Source organism: Sciurus vulgaris (assembly GCF_902686455.1).
Source record: "Sciurus vulgaris genome assembly, chromosome: 9".
NCBI lineage: Eukaryota > Metazoa > Chordata > Mammalia > Rodentia > Sciuridae > Sciurus > Sciurus vulgaris.
The window spans coordinates 100,037,961-100,054,761 of NC_136469.1; the positions used below are offsets into that span (position 1 = coordinate 100,037,961).

General features: G+C 35.2%; 1 long non-coding RNA gene across 1 annotated transcript in view; it reads right to left on the bottom strand.

Moving 5' to 3' along the window:
* Window positions 1-14,863: 14,863 nt before the first annotated feature.
* The window catches only part of LOC306669677, a 51,175-nt gene continuing 49,237 nt past the window's right edge, over window positions 14,864-16,801 (bottom strand). The window contains exon 4 of the long non-coding RNA XR_013766195.1: window positions 14,864-15,284. This is a non-coding gene — a long non-coding RNA (uncharacterized lncRNA). The remainder of the gene's footprint in view (window positions 15,285-16,801) is intronic.

A 16,801-nucleotide genomic window follows, 5' to 3' on the forward strand; every position in this document is an offset into this window, starting at 1 on the left:
CTGTTTTCTGGTTCTTTCAAATACTGAGATGAACTTCCTCCTTGAAGTTTATGCAAGTTCTATAAGATCAGCTTCACATTTTTTATTTATAAGAAGTTAAGATACTAATTCTTGTATTTTATAAAAACATGAGTAAGATTTTCCTGTAGAATGCTTGAATTGGTTATGAAGTGTTTATGTAGCATATATACGGACTACCCACTGTACCACAGACAGTCACTATACCACAAAGAAACATTAGAACATTGCTTGAGATTATTTGATATCTCTATGAGATACATCCTGGTTTGAAATACTTAAAATAAATTCAAGCAAATGATTATGCATTAAACATTGACTTCAGCATTATAATATATGCTATAAGAAAAATAAATAGCATATGTGTTCCCTTAGGAGTTCACGATCTTTAAACAGAAAGTTTAAAACCTAGAAATTTGCAAATTCACGTCTTACAAAAAAGTGAAAAATCTCCTTAGGAAAACACCACATTAGAAATAAACATGCAGGGTTGTAGATGTAGCTGAGCAGTAGAGCACTTACCTAGCATGTGAAAGGTCCTGGGTTCAGTCCCCAGGACAAACAAAAGGTAAAAGGAAAGAAAGAACAGGAAAAAAAAAAAAAAAAAAAGGAAGTAGAAGAATTAAACAGGCACATCTGAATTAGTCCTCCAAGTCACAGAAGTAATAAAAATGTACGTATCTGTGACCTAACATTTCAGGACATTGCTCTCATATGCGAAAAAATACCACATCTCCCCAAACTAGAACCACATCAAGTAAGATGTTCCTATAAAAAGCCTGTGAGAACTGAGATATATAAAAATAATTTTAAAAGGATGGCAAGTAGAGGTAGACTCAACTGTACTATTGAAATTGTGAGCACACATATGGATGATTTGAGTAAGTTAAATGTATCTGTAATAAAACCATACTATATTTATAAAAAAGCCAACAAGTAGAGATCAAAACTAATCTCTCTGAGACTTCTCAGGAATAAGCCTCATGAACACAAGAAAGAAGAAGTCATTTCAGGTAAGCCCTGAAAGTTTAGGAGAACAATGGCTTGTGAAGAAAATGATTGGAAATAAAAATATTCCAAAAGATAGAAACATGAGAAATGACAAATCCTAGAAATGAAGAATATACTAAATTTGTTGAGTTTTGAGCTTATATAAACTACTTGTCTTCAAAGGCCTTGAATCCCTTGGTAAAGAATTTGAATTTATTCTATAAGTAGCAGAATACTAGATTTTTGAGAAGAGGAAAGGTCCGGATGAACCAACATGTAACTTGGGAAGAAAATCCTCACAGAAGATTGGAAAGTGAAGTGAAATAGCAAGCAATTAAAAGTAGGAGCTGAAGTATAGGCCAAAAGAAATATAAGTGTGAAGAGAAAAGACAAAAAAAGATTTTTAAAAAATTTTGTGGTAGAATCAAGACTTGCTCTGACTAATCAGGTTTATCAAGAAAGGAACAGGAAGAATATTTTTTTATTTCAGGTAACTAGAAAATTTATGCCATCATTAATAGAAATACTGACCATTTAAAAAGAGAGGATGATTTCTTCAGGGACGAGAACAAGATTGGGTAGAGAAAATCCATTTCATTTCAGAGGCATTGTGTTTAAGGGACTGCTGTGGTTTGCATATGGTTCAAGTGTAACCCTCACCATTTGACCCAGCTATCCCATTCCTCGGTTTATACCCAAAGGACTTAAAATCAGCATACTACAATGATGCATCCATAGCAATGTTCATAGCTGCTTAATTCACAAGAGCCAGATTGTGGAACCAAACTAGATGCCCTTCAATTGATGAATGGATAAAGAAAATGTGAGATATATATATATATATATAAATATATATATATATATAAAAATATATATATGTATTACTCAGCCATAAAAATAATAAAATTATGGCATTTGCAGGCAAATGGATGAAATTGGAGAATATCATGCTAAGTGAGATAAACCAATCTCAAAAAACCAAAGGACAAATGATCTCACTGATAAGCGGAGGATGATACATAATGGGGGGTGGGAAGAAAGCAAGAATGGAGGAAGGAGAGACTGTATAGAGGGAAAAGAGGGGTGGGAGGGGTGGGGGGAAGGAAAAAATAACAGAATGAATCAAACGTCATTATAGGTAAATGTATGATTACACAAATGATATGCCTCTACTTCATGTACAGAGAAACAAGATGTACCCCATTTGTTTACAATTAAAAAATAAATAAGTACATAAATAAATAAAAAGTGTGGCGATGCTAGAAGGTGGCAGAACTTTTAAGAGGTGGAGCTTTGTGCAAGGTGATTAGGTCACCGAGGTTGCTGCTTTTGAAAGGAATGAATGCAGTTCATATCAGATCTGAAATTAGTGCCCAGGACATTAAGTCATTATAAAAGAACAAGACTGTTCCTTCCAGGCTTCCTGTGTCACCATGTGATTTATCTTCCATATACTCGTGTTATGACACCAACCCATACCAAACCCTATACCAGAGTCCATGGGGCTGCTTCATTTCTGACTTTCAACTTCCAGACAAATAAACCTCTATTGTTTAGGTATCACCCAGCCTCAGGTATTTTTTTTTTAAATAGTAACACGAAATGAACTAACACAGGAAACTAGGTGGAGGCAAGCAAATATATTTATTAAGCTGGGCGTGGTAACACACTCCTGTAATCCCAGCTATTCAAGAGTCTGAGGCAGGAGAATTGCACATTCAAGGTCATCCTGGACAATGTAATGAGACTGTCTCAAAATAAAAATAAAAAAATAAAAAGGACTGGGAATGTGGCTGAGAAGTAGACCACCCTTGAGTTTAATCCCCAGTACCACAAATTTTTTTTAAAAATATATTAATTAGGTGTATGAAAATTCAGATTGTCACGCAGAGAATGCTTGGGACGAAAGAAGGTAATTCAGGAGCTAGCTGAATAGTATTGATAATTTAAGTGGTAAATATGAATGGGTTTGAAGGAAGCAGATGTGAGTGGAGAATGAAACAATCCACTTATCTCAAAAAATGGTTAATTTATCACAATCAATGGGTATGACTCAACATTTGAAATCTAAAAATAATGTGAATAAAAAGAAGAGAGATGGTGCTGATACTCTATGGGAGACCACTGGGTTGTTTTGTTTGTTTGTTTGTTTGTTTTTTTATTGATGGCTTCCTAAATAATGCAAAGTATTTCCTCTCTAATGAGAACCTTAGAGAAGCAAAGCATGTAGGATCCAAGGAAATATTCTTAGAAACAAACAAAAAAGGGCAAATAGCCAATTGGAAAGAAATTTTTAAATAAGATGCAGTGGCTCTTACAGTATACATATCCCAAGAAAGTTTACATCATAAGCATTTTATATGTAGCAACATTGCCACTTCAGAATTTAATAGCTCAATAAAGCATTAAAGAAATTATTTTAAAACAATATATGAAATGTTTGGATTAAAAGTACAGCAATATCTGTAGTGTTCATGGAATTGTCTTTGTAAAATTAGATACAAACAAATGACCATAGATAATAATAGATACATGAAAAGTAAATGAATTTAAATAGAAATTTTGATCTGGTTAATGCCTTGATTTGTGTAGTCTTATTTGCAATCTCTATAAATAAAGATGCACAAAATAAAAAGAATCAAGTCACTACTTAATGCAAGTTTTCTTCTTACCTTAAAGCATTATCTGTCTTAACAGCTTTCTCTTTGGGTGAATATCTGCTTTTACCTCCTAAAAATTAAAATTTTGTGTCTTTAAGCTGGTCGTGGTGGTGCAAGCCTGTAACCCCAGTGTCTGGGAGGCTGAAGTAGGAAGAGCCCCCGCCAAAAAAAAGGTTGGAAGGTAGCTCAGTGGTAAAGCACCCCTGATTTCAATTCCCAGTACCCCTCCCCAAAATTCATATCTTTAAAAAATGAGATTTCTTATATGTGTATTCCATGACTTCAGTCCATTTCCTTCATTTCCTTCAATTTTTTTTTTTTTTTTTTTTTTTTTTTTTTTTGTAATGGGGATGGAAGAAGAGGTATTGAATGGCAGGTACTGGCCACCTGTGTTCTTGTCTCATCACCTGCCATCCTCCCACTTCAGGCAGCAGAAGAGGACTTCTGGGCCTCTCCAGCTATGCCCACCATATAGAGCTTTGTATGTTTGGTTCCTGAGTTGCTTTGTAAGACTGGATAAATCAGGAAAGGGAGAGTTCTAGAAGATAGAGCTGATATGCGGATGAATTCACGCTCAGAAGGCCAAAACACACTCTGTGAACAGCCTCCATTTAGACTGTATGGTGTGCTCCTTGTAAAGAAGGTCAAATGTTTTCAATAGCCAAGAAGAAAGAAGAGCAATACTTCTCCAACAAGCTGGTGAAGAACCAGCTTTTATTCCCATTTCGTCACAGACCAATATTTTTAATACAATAAAAATAAAATAATAGAAACATGAAATTAGAAAAGGCAATGACAAATAAATCCTTTTTATTACTAGATTCATTAAAAAGACTCAATTCGTTTTCCATGAATTTTTTACATGTTTCCTCTCGGTTTCTGTACTTTTCTCCCTGCTGTTGGCAACACAAGTTTCTGGAATCGTCATGAGCCAGCATACCGCTGTTTGAAGAGCCCTGCACTGGAAGATATTGTATCTAACAAGACAGAAAAGGAAATCACCCAGAGGAGAGTGACAGAGGGTTGAAGACTGAGACCTGGAATTGGACAGATGTTTTTGGTAAGGAAGGAAAAGGGACTGGGAGAAAAGCTTTGGGGGCATCTTCTATAGAAATCAATTCTGTGTCATTGGTTAAAAATTAGCATTGATATTCTTTAAGCAATACGAAACAAGGAATGGATCTCAATTCATGATTTTTGGTTATTGAATTCTTTGCTGAATTTGTGAGAAAGGACAAATAGGCGAATATAGTGTGGTTAGCTCAATGTTTCATAAAGGGACTATCCAGTTCTATCAGATTAAAGAAGAGAATTGTCTCTCCTGAATTTGGGATCAGGTCCATCCAGAAGGAAAAACTTAAAGTCTGAGACCTGACAGCTACATTAGAGTTGATGAAGAGAAATGGGTGGAGAAAAAACGTTCTGCAGTTAGTTAATGGATGAATGAAAGCAAACAACTACAAGTAAGAGGGAGACCTTCACAGTCAAGGCACTTGAATATGATTGAAAGATCAGGGTGAAAATGGACTAACACTGTTTTTTTGTTGTTATTGTTGTTTTGTTTTTTGGTTTTTTTTTTTTTTTTTTTTTTTTAAGCTACCAGTTATCCACATGCTGTATTTGCATCTTCTATTCTCAAATGTCCTGAGATGTAGGTTGAGCTTCTCAAACATGGAGTATATATCCATCCATCCATCCCATACCTGCTTGGTGTTGGGTACTATGGTTTATATTAGATATAAAACACCTATAAAGATTTATATCTCAAAGCATTTGACTTCATATTTTTACAATTTACTAGGGCATATACCAAAGCCAAGCTGACCAGAAAGAATTGCTAAAAAGCAAATGAAATCTTTAATAAAAACAGAGTTTCATGGTATATTGTTATTGTTAGTCAGAAGTGGAATGGAGATGCTTTGTTTTATTTTATTTTGCATTTACCCCACAGTCTTTACTCTGGCTGCAATCCTGTTGAGCATATAAGTACATAAATACTCCTACAAACTCTACATGAGCTTGTATTTGAGAAAGTGAGGAAGCAAGTTTAGAAGCCACTAAACTAGTGAATGCAAAAACAACAAAAAATTGGGGTCACCATAGAAATGTAAAGAGCTCTAAAATGATTTTTATGTAGTTTCCTGGGATAAAACATATTCCTAAGCCATTGGTTCTCTACCACTACTGTCTTTTATTTTTTTCCATCTGAAATTCACCACCATCCCTGCATCCCCAAACCCCAGGATCAGAGTCCATCATGTCATTTAGGACAATATAAAATCTGTAGCCAAATAATTAATATAGTGTAAACATTTATGATATACTTTTCAATAAGTAATATTTTAGTAGAGAAGATAGACACGAAAGTGCCTAATTCTGCTTTAAGAAAGAATTTAGTAAGTACTAAATTCTAACTCTATTGATTCATTGGATTCTATTCTTTAACTCTATTGATTCATTGGATTAGACTGTTAAGACCGTTCTTGCCCAAATTAGATATTGTGTTTGTGAGTCAATTTCTATTCCTGAGATAAATATTACAGAAAGTCTCTTTTTATCCAAATTTTTCTTTTCCCTTAAACTAATGCTGTGCACCAACATACTAATCTCACATCAACAGCACACTTAGTGTCACTATGTACTACTTATACAACTTATTAATATTATGAGTATTATTACTAAACTACAACTTCCTACCTAAAATCCTCTTCCTCTGACTGTATGTGATGTCCCTTCTGCCTTGTGATGTAACACATTCCCAGCCTCTGGGTCTCTCCTCTGGCAGGATATCTTTGGGAGCCATTTTCTTCAGGCTACTACAAGTCCATTTTAAAATTGTAACTCTTAAATAAAGGAAACACACTTTACCTCAGCATGAACAAACTGATCACAACTAAGAATTACTCACACATAGATGGCATAATATGAAATTGTACATCTATTCCACAAATTATATTGATTAAATGGAAGAAATTCATTTCATTTTTATTCACCAAGATACTTTACTACTAAGAATTAGATCTTTTGATTACTAGGAGATAGCCGGTGTTATTAAAATGAGTTATCATGGAGTGCATATTTGCTTTCATTTGTATTTCTGTACCATAAGATACACAGTAGCTCTGTGGAACACATGGATATTCTGGTTTCATGCTGAAATGTTCCTGAGCAATCCTATAATTTTTAAATTTATTCCTTTATAAATTTGAATCACATTTCTTGATGATAAAGAAATGGAATATTTAGTTTCCATGCATCTCTTTTTATTAGAGAGCAAAATCAGCCCTCTGAGCCCTCTTGCAGATTTCCTGTCTGATCTGAGTCATATCCTCAGCCTCTGTTGTGGAGGGTCAGTTCTGTCAACAAAGAGGAGGGAAGGAAGTGGCTACTGGGTAAAAACCAACACCATGGACTGTTTAATAATAAAACCTTTTATTTGCACTGCAATGAAGTTTGAATCTATTTTTAATGTTTGTTTGTAAAAGTTTCTAAACCCTTCCCTCCCCTTTTCCCTTCTTCCCTGCATTTGGAAAGCTCCTAGGAAATCTCAGGCACTATTTTGAGTACTTGGGGGAAATTCAAACCATCCAAGCCTCTGTCTATATGGGACCATCTCCCTAGTCCCACCACACAAACATCATTAAGGACCCCAAGTCAGTCTCCTTCCCTTATTCTCTCAAGGAATTTCTGACCAGACTGGGGAAAGCCTGTCTCTTTCTTGCCCAGAAAGCCTCATTATGTATTTCATAACCCTTGGTATATCCTCTTGGGGTAAGTGTGTGTGTGTGTGTGTGTGTGTGTGTTTGTGAATGATCATCACAAACCAAATCAAATTGTGGGTGAGTGTCCATCTTCTACTATCTCCTATCATCTTTACAATTAATAATCCATTCAAGTAGCTTCAATTGTCATAGCAGTTACAAATCAGTGAACAGGGATTCTGAAAGATGAGTGTCTTTCCCGAAGACAAAAGATGAATGACAAACCTAGGACTTAAAAACTCCAGTCTAATGTGATTGGTACTGGATACAGTACCTCTGATGCACACTCCCAATATGGCTTAGTAAAAAGTCTTTATTTCAATTGATTTAAAATTAATGATGTATGAGACTTGCTAAAATTTCTACACCGACAGTGAAAGAGAAAAGATTTATGTGTCAAATAATTACGTAATAAAGACAATAAGAAAAATATTGCTTCTTGAATAATAAAAAATGAACTGTTTTGTGAGCACAGGAAGTTTCGATGATAGAGAACCAAAAGGCAGTCTTCATAGGTTAGCATTATATATATGGATACTATGTCTAATTGCATGTGTTGCTTGTATGTTTTCTGCCATTTCCAAAAATTTCCTAAGGGTCAGCCACTGCACTGCTTTAACATCCATCATGTCATGCGATCTTCATAGCAGTCCTGGGACATAGATATTTCTCCAGTTTCACAGATAAGAAACCAGAGGTTAGAGATTTCATGTAACATGTTCAAGTTTACAGACTTGGTGTTTTGTAGAAATGGGATTTGAACCCAATTATTTAGGTGCATGTAAAATCAATACTCTTAAGATGCATTTGATACTACATTGCTGAAGATGATTCTTCTAGATATTATCATGCTTTTGGAGATAAATAATCAGTATATTTTATGATTTTAGCAGTATTTATTGTTAGAATTCCAATATTTAAACATATCACTAACTCAGACTTAACAATTATTTTAAGGTCATGGTCACCAAATATTATTTTTCATATCCTAGGAGATAGCCTGATATCTTACTACATTTTTAGATGTTCTTATTTTTAAAAATGAAAATATCTTCAAAATCAACTTTATATGCTGATTATTCATTTTAAAAATTCCTTGCATTTGTAGTTATTTTTACATTTCTAAAGTGCTTTCACATTCTCTTTTGTTCTTCATAAGCTACCCATCAAGGTAGAAAAAGAAAGCATTATTATTCTTATTTTATAGCCACTGCTGCCAGAGAAAGCTTATGCATAATGTTTCAGGGTCTGGTGTAATGTTTTCACCCTAGAATAAACAAAAATGTTGAAAACAATCTCTTCTGAAAGGAAGAATTTTATTTTTTAAGGACATTTAACATATCATAGTTTTTTCTTCTTTAGTAAATAGTTTATAAATTATGCTTTGAGTTTTAAAGTTGTGGGGAGTCTTTTTAATTTTTTGAAAAGTTTGTTCATATTGTGCATGTATTATATTTGGGGTATGTGGCATTTTCTGCACAATGAAATATTAGATGAATAACAGAGACTTAAAAGACCTTTTTGATGATGCATTCCTATAATCACAGTGGCTCAGAGTCTGAGGCAGGAGGATCACAAGTTCAAAGCCAGCATCTGCAACTTAGCAAGACCCTGTCTCAAAACAAAAAGTAAAAAGGCCTGGAGATGTGGCTCATTGGTTAAATGGCCCTGGGTTCAATCCCTGATACAAAAAAAAAAAAAAAAAAAAATTCTTTTAAATATTATTTTAAATTTGCTTTAGTTACTTTCTCAGTTCACTGGCATATTTAACTATGATTTCAACTTATGACATTAAAGAAAAAGCTTTATGGGCTGGGGCTGTAGCTTAGTTGCAGAGCACTTGCCTAGCACATGTAGGGCACTGGGTTCAATTCTTAGTACCACATAAAACAACGAACAAAATAAAGGCATGTTGTTCATCTACAACTACAAAGAAGAAGAAGAGGAGGAGGAGGAGGAGGAGGAGGAGGAGGAGGGGGAGGAGGAGGAGGAGGGGGAGGAGGAGAAGGAGGGGGGGGAAGAGGAGGAGGGGGGGAGGAGGAGGAGGAGGAGGAGGAGGAGGAGGAGGAGGAGAATTTGTTTATTCACTCATTCAACTTTTCCTGAGTACTGACCAAGAGGGTTTTGCATCTGCCTCAGTCTGGCTTAGCTTCAGGCAGAACTCTTGCCTGACTCTAGGGTACACCTCCTTTTTCTTTAGGGCATTTACTTTAAAAAAAAAAAAAAATGTGTCATTATAAATTCTTTCTCTAACCTTTTGAGATATAAATCTTTTAAAAAGTGTGTTGCCAATTTTACAACCCAAGAATGTCTATTTCAAGAACATGGGAGCCTTCCCTTTGAAACGCAATCGAAGAAGAAGCTCCTCCATCTCCCACTTTGTGAGGAAGAGAAGGCAGCTAACTTGGACAGTCACCAAGGTAAGAGAAAGTCACTCCTCTGGGTAAGGTCAATTAGCAAGCACATATGGCTTATAATCATCACACTCCAGTTCTCTTTAAAAATTATTTAAATTTATTTTTACCTAATAGATTAAAAAAAAATGTACATATTTGGGTGCCATGTGATGTTTCAATGTATGTATAGCTTACCCAATGTTTAAATCCAGTTAAACACATGTATCTCCTCCAGTATGTCTCATCTCTTTATGGTGAAAACTTCAAAATCCTTTCTTTTTTTTTTTTTTAAGTACAGCACATTGTTATCCGTATTCATACTATTGTGCAATGGTACACCAGACTTCTTACTGCTATCTAAATAGCCCACCCCATCCCTTAAAAACTCTCTAGGCCCTTGTTTTTGTTATAACCATGCAATTTATCTAGGAGCCCAAAGCACAATAAAGTTCCAATCCCACACTAGCCTCTAGGTACTCAAACACACCGTACTAGTTGCTATGTTTTCTCAACTTATTAATTAAAATTTCCATAGTGTATATGTGATTCCCTTATAGGTCAAATTCCTGTCCTTCTATCAAATGTCAACAAATAAAGTAAACTAATTGGTTCTAATGTAGTGGGAAGAGTTAGAAATTCAAGTCCTTTCCATGGGGATACACAGTGGAAGGCTTGGTGAGGGAACCTCACAGTTTGTCTGGGCTGACCACCTTCTAATGCTTGAAACTGGTTCAGGAGACACATATAAGGTAACTGAGCCTTGCCTCCATTCATTTCCCGAGTGACAGACAAGTGCCTTTCCCTGTGCACTCTTCAATTGTCAGAACTGAAAAATTAAAATGATAACTTCCTTCTATAGGGTTTTGGATGCTAGCTGTGTTTGACCAATAATGAGTGCCCCCTAGATATTAATAAGTAACTCCTTTCTGTTCAATCATTCATTCAATAAATATTGGTTTGTAGCTAATTTCTGTCAAGCATGATCTGGGAACAGGCAACCAAGCAACAAACTATACTAAATACATTCCCCCAGATGCTCATCAGACTTTCATTTGAAGTCCTTCAGTGATGAGAAGGAAACCCGCAATGCAGGCAGTTTTGATTGTGAGAAATATTGCCATAAATTCTATCAAAAATCAGTTTCTCTGTGATTTATATCCATTATTAATATTTATGCAAAACTTTTGCTCCTTCTGTATAAGTGTGGCATCTTTTACTGTCTTAGTTTTTTAAACATAAGAAGGCAATCTGAATGTCACTTGACTTACAAAAGTTCTGTAAGTTCTCTGACGTTGAATGGGCCACTTTCTCCAAATCTACCTGTTCATTTATTTTCATCAGTCTTCTTGAAAGAACAGTATGTAGAACTAGTTATTATATTTCCTCTTTTGAGATAGTGTGCATGGTTTTAATAAAGTCTAAACTCAAAGTAGATTCACCAACAGCCACATGACAATAATAATTCATACTGAACTTCAGGTCATCTGAAAGTCCACCCACAACTTATATTGGTGAAGTTTTTTTTGTTTTGTTTTGTTTTTAATGAAGATCAGGAAGATTTATATCTGGTCTACTTATATTTAATTTATCACAGCAACATTTGACATCAGTTTACACTTAGTTTTTACCATGCAGCATTTGGTGTTCCCTTTAGTTTCAGGTAGTCTGCAAATTCAAAATTGTCCTGCTCTCTTGCCATATCAGTCATTGCTTTAAAATGGAGACCTTTTGCTATTGAAATGGTGAGAGGCAAACTCATTATTTCTGTGCTGAAAGTCTTCCCCCAGTGGGAAATGAAGCTATACATCATCACTGGACATTATCAATTAGTTATAAATCCATCTAATAATACCATTTTCTCTAAACCCATATTATTATCGTGAAAATATAGAATACAGGTTTTATTAGTAGTGCATTTCATACAATGTGTGTCAATTTCGTCAGTAAATACATATTACATTTAAAACCTAAATATTTTAACATGGTAAAACTTTTTTTAGAAAAATTGCATTTGACATGGAAAAAATGTATTTTGAAATTATATTTGAAAGACAGGTGTGCTAAGTGTGAGCTTCACAAAGTGAGTTTGCTTTTTTCTTTGTCTAGCGTGTTTTGGAGACATTGCTACAGGTGTGTGCCTCTGTGTCCATTGACCTTTCATTAACTTTTGTTCCTGAATTAATTTTGCTTAAATGATTAGCAGACATGGAGTAAGTGTTGAAAGAGTACATTTTTAAATCTTTGTTTTTCACTACAGAATCTGTATCTTTATCATACATCGACAGTTTCTAAAAGAGCATTAGAATAATATTGCTCATGATTGTCCTGAGGCAGGAAGGCATCACTGACTTTACCATTCTCATTTTGACAATGGTTTCAAATTTATGCAGGTAAAAAATGTACTTTTAGTATACTTCAAACTAACAATTAAATTTTTTAAATTCATCAGATACTATAAAATGTTTTGCCTCATTATTTATCATCAAATTTAAAGAATGCACAGTGAAAGAAATATCAAATACATTTAACTACTTGGAGGGTCTTCTCTTTATTCTCTTTTCCAATTGCATTTGCAACACTTTTGTATCTTTGACATCTCAAATTATCTTTATGCTTACATTTAAGTTGGTTTTATTTTTCTTTAAGTACTTCATTACCAGGGTAGATGATCCTTGTGTGATATATCATGGAGTCCAGGAATTAGTGAATAAAATAACCCAAAGTGTTCATTTTATCTACTTTCTTCAATAGAACTAATCCTATGACATATCATAGTGCTTATTGGATTATTCCTCGAACACAAGAGGCATCACCTTGGAAAAAACAACTTTGTGTATAATTCGTTCAGGACTTGCCAATATTCTTTTCATTCTCATTTGCTCTCTGTTTAGAGAGCCTCAATAGTCTATTGGATTTCAATTTGAATACTTACTGGTTTTTTTTTTTTTTTTCACATTTTTTTTCATGTTTACCAAGACTATTACATAAAACTTCCTGTGTTTTGCCCCTTCTTGTTCTTCAGCTACATATGTTTCCACCCTTCCTAATTCATAATATAGTCAAAATACAGAACACATTGGATTGTAATAAAGTGATTAGAATCTATTATATATTTAACAATTTGGAAAAACTCATTAATGCTTTTTTATTTTATTTTTGTAATTTTACAGACTGCATTTTGATTCATTGTACACCAATGGGGTACATCTTTTCGTTTCTATGGTTGTGCACAATGTAGATTTATACCATTCATGTAATCATGTAAACAGATGATGTCTGTTGAAGTCTGTTATACCGTTGGGTCATTTAATTTTTTTCATTGTGAAACATTCAAATTACATGACCAAGTGTCAGGTCTTCAGAAAATATATTCTTCCTTTTAATTTCAAAATATAAAGAATGTGTGTAGAAACAGCTTACTTTAAGTTGGATCAACAAGCTTAGATATCAAACTCATTCCTCCTTCATAAATCAAAATTTCAAGAATAAGATATTTACATCTTTGGGAAAATTCTTGTTATGTTATATACACAGAGTTTTCTTAATAAATATATAAATTGACTAAACATGGAATCAAACAGGTAAAAATATATTAGTTTCAGTGCTATTACATTTTCATACCTTACAACAATTGAATATTGGACATTTAATTCATTTCACCTAAAACAGAGTATTTTCAAAGACAGAAAGTTGCCAGCCTAATAAGTGGTCCCAGGCCTAACTGAACGAATGTATTGGTCAGGTCCAGTTTGGAGAAAAGAAAACCTTTATCAGTCTCAACAATCCCTATCACTATGACACCACATTCAGTTCCCTCTTCCCTAGTGTATCCCTTTCCTTCAACATTCTTATCATTTCAATCTGCTTAAACTCTGATCTCTGCCTCTTCACCCAGTAGGTCTGTGATGTCCACTGGGCCACATTGTCTCCAGGCAGAGCAAGGCATCCTGGGACCCACCTCACAAACTTCTCTCCTCTCAGAGATGGTACAGCACAATCTTCAATACTCAGGCAATTGCCTCATACAATAGGTATGGGGGATGGCTGTTTATGACATACATGCTGAAAGCGTTGAATGTGAGCTGTCCCCCAAAAGTTCACATGGAAGACAATGCGGAAGGTTCAGAGGAGAAATGAATGGGTTGTAAGGGTCTTAACCCAATCATGAGTTAATCCCTGATGGGATTAATCAAAGTGGTAAAATGTGGCTGGAGGAGATTGGGATTGGGGCATGTCTTTGGCGTATATATTTTGTATCTGGAGAGTGGAGTCTCTCTCTTTCTCTCTCTCGTTCTCTCTGCTTCTTGATGATGCAAGTTCCTTCCCTCTGCCATCTCTTCCACCATGATGTTCTGCCTCACCTCGAGCCCTGAGGAATGGAGCCGGCCTTCAACCGACTAAGACCTCTGAAACCGTGAGCTGTCAAATAAATCTTTCCTCCTCTACAAGTGTACTGGTAAGATCATTTAGTCACAGCAGCAAAAAAGTTGACTAAAACAAATGCTAATCTCTTCTTAGTTACTTCATCATAGCCAAAGCAAAATTCTAGCCTGTTTAATCATAGTCTTATGATTCACAAGCCACCACAGTTCTGATTAATAATTTATACAGGAAAATTAGGGCTAAGAACCTATACTCACTTTTTTGTTTCGTAATCAGAAACAAACTGATTAAGTTACTCACTTAATCAAAGTGAAACCAAAAATTATGTAACATAATTACATATAAGTCACCTTTTTTTGTGAGACTGTCTCATGTTCTCTCATGTTTACTAATTCCAAAGGACAGTGCTCCATACATTATGGGATGTCATCAGCCACTTGACAAAAATCATGATTTTACATGTGCAGTTTCAATTAAGGCTTATCATTTGCATATCAACAAATGCTATTCCACCCTCCCAACACGTCTCCCCCTCCAACAGGACAAGTTTCTCTGTGATATCACCTGAACTGTCCTCACCAATGCTCCAGGAGTTCCCAAATGATCCTCACCTGCAATAATCCTGAAAGCTACTCTCCAACAGCCTCACTATCACCATTCTTGAAATCTCTAAATAAGGCCTTCACCAACTAGAATGGGAGCAGACCATGCACCCTGCTCTTCACAACTTCGACAAGTCTGACATGATACCCAAACTGACAGTGCTTTCCAGAGGACCACGAAAGGCACCCCTCTTTCTGCTCTTATCTCTAGTGCACCCTCCATCCCACTGCAGGCCCTAAGTTTGCTTTCTATTCCTCAGTTAGTCCTAAGGAGCTTCCATAGTTGTCACTGCTATCATTGTTACTGGAAATACCTGTTTAAAGCAAGCAGCACAAGCTCATGTCTCTTCGGGTCTGTCTGTCACAACTCAGCTTTGATGGCTACTCTCCTCCACTCAGTCCTGCCCAGATGTTCCTAAAACACTGTACAGCTTGGGTGATCCACTGAGAGCTGCTTCTGCTGAGCACTTTCCCCTGTTAAGAATTCACAGAATGCTCTCTTATCAGTGAAGTGTTGCTCATTGTGCTTTCCTTCCTGACATCATCCCTGATGACAAACAAGGCTTAGCAGAAACCATCTGATTCACCCTTTACCCTCACTTTAACTAATGGTCACTTCCTGTCTTTATGATGAATGCCTTTTTTCTAAAGCAAGGAGAAAAGCATTAGAATTATCTGCAGTCTTTTTTTTTTTTTTAATTGATAAAATCATTGGAAGCCTGAGATCCACAAAAGTTATATAACTTCCTAATATGGCAGTTGGCCATTTAATATAGATCCTATCACCACAGCAATTTTCTCCTTACAACATCCCTAGTCTGGGAGACCCTGATGGACCCTTGGGCTAAAAATTCCAAAAGCATGGACTTAATTTAATAATTCATTTTAAGGTGTAGAAACAGGTTGAATGAAATTCAGTACTGGATCTAATTTACATAATGTACTTAGTAGCTTAGTTCAAGGACTTCAAGTACATTATCCAATGTGGCTTCATGTTTCTTGTTATGGTACCTTTATACCTTTATAACTCATAATAAAAAACTTTGCTGATATTTATAAAGGAGCCCATTTTATTTGAATCAGAGAATTATGAATCTGAATGATAAGTTAATTTCCAACTCACAATTCTTCTCAGAATTCCAAAATACTTTCTTTAGAATTCTGACCTTTACTTCAATATCATCCCCAATAGTCTTTTTTAGAAAGCAATGTGAGAACTCTTCATACATTGTGAAAGAGCCATCTAAGCCATCCTCTTCAGAGAAGAGTTTAACTATAAAAGATCTTCTGGAAAAATAAAAATTCTTAGGTAAATAATGTGCTAGTAACATTAAAAAAGTATGTCACAAGTAAAAAAGAAAAAGCATTCCTTGCATGATAATAAATTAAGACAATCCTACCATGTGGCATAAATTCTGTCATATTCCAAACTCCTGTTTTGTTTCACATTATGTTCTGAGTAAGAAGCATCAGATTTCATTTTCCAAAACCCTCAGTTGTAATGCAAATGTATTAAAAAGCCCCAATACTTTCAAACTTGTTAGCACATTTTCAAAGATCACATAAGATGTGTAGCCCCAAGTGGGAAACAACACACATATCAAACTATTGGACTTGAGAGGAAAATTCATTTGTGCTATGTTTTGTTTGCCCAGTTTTACAGTTAGAACATAACTTTTAGGCATGAATTATTAACTGTAGCTAGGCAAGAGAATGGTTTTATTGTTCCCAGATTCATTAATGGTTGTGCTTCAGTAAACATTTGCCTCACAGACAGACTTGACTAGAAAAATGTTCTTTTCTATCCTAGGGAACTTGCTACTACTCTCTATCCCAAAACTCAACTTCGTAACATCCTGCAACCTTGAAGAAGAAAAAAACCAAAAATGCCCATGACAAAGCTGAAACTGCCCCACTGGAAGGCAGGTGAGCATTTTACCCAAAAGACTGGTTCGTGTGCTTGCCTTGGTCCTGAGGGACCAATGTCAAAT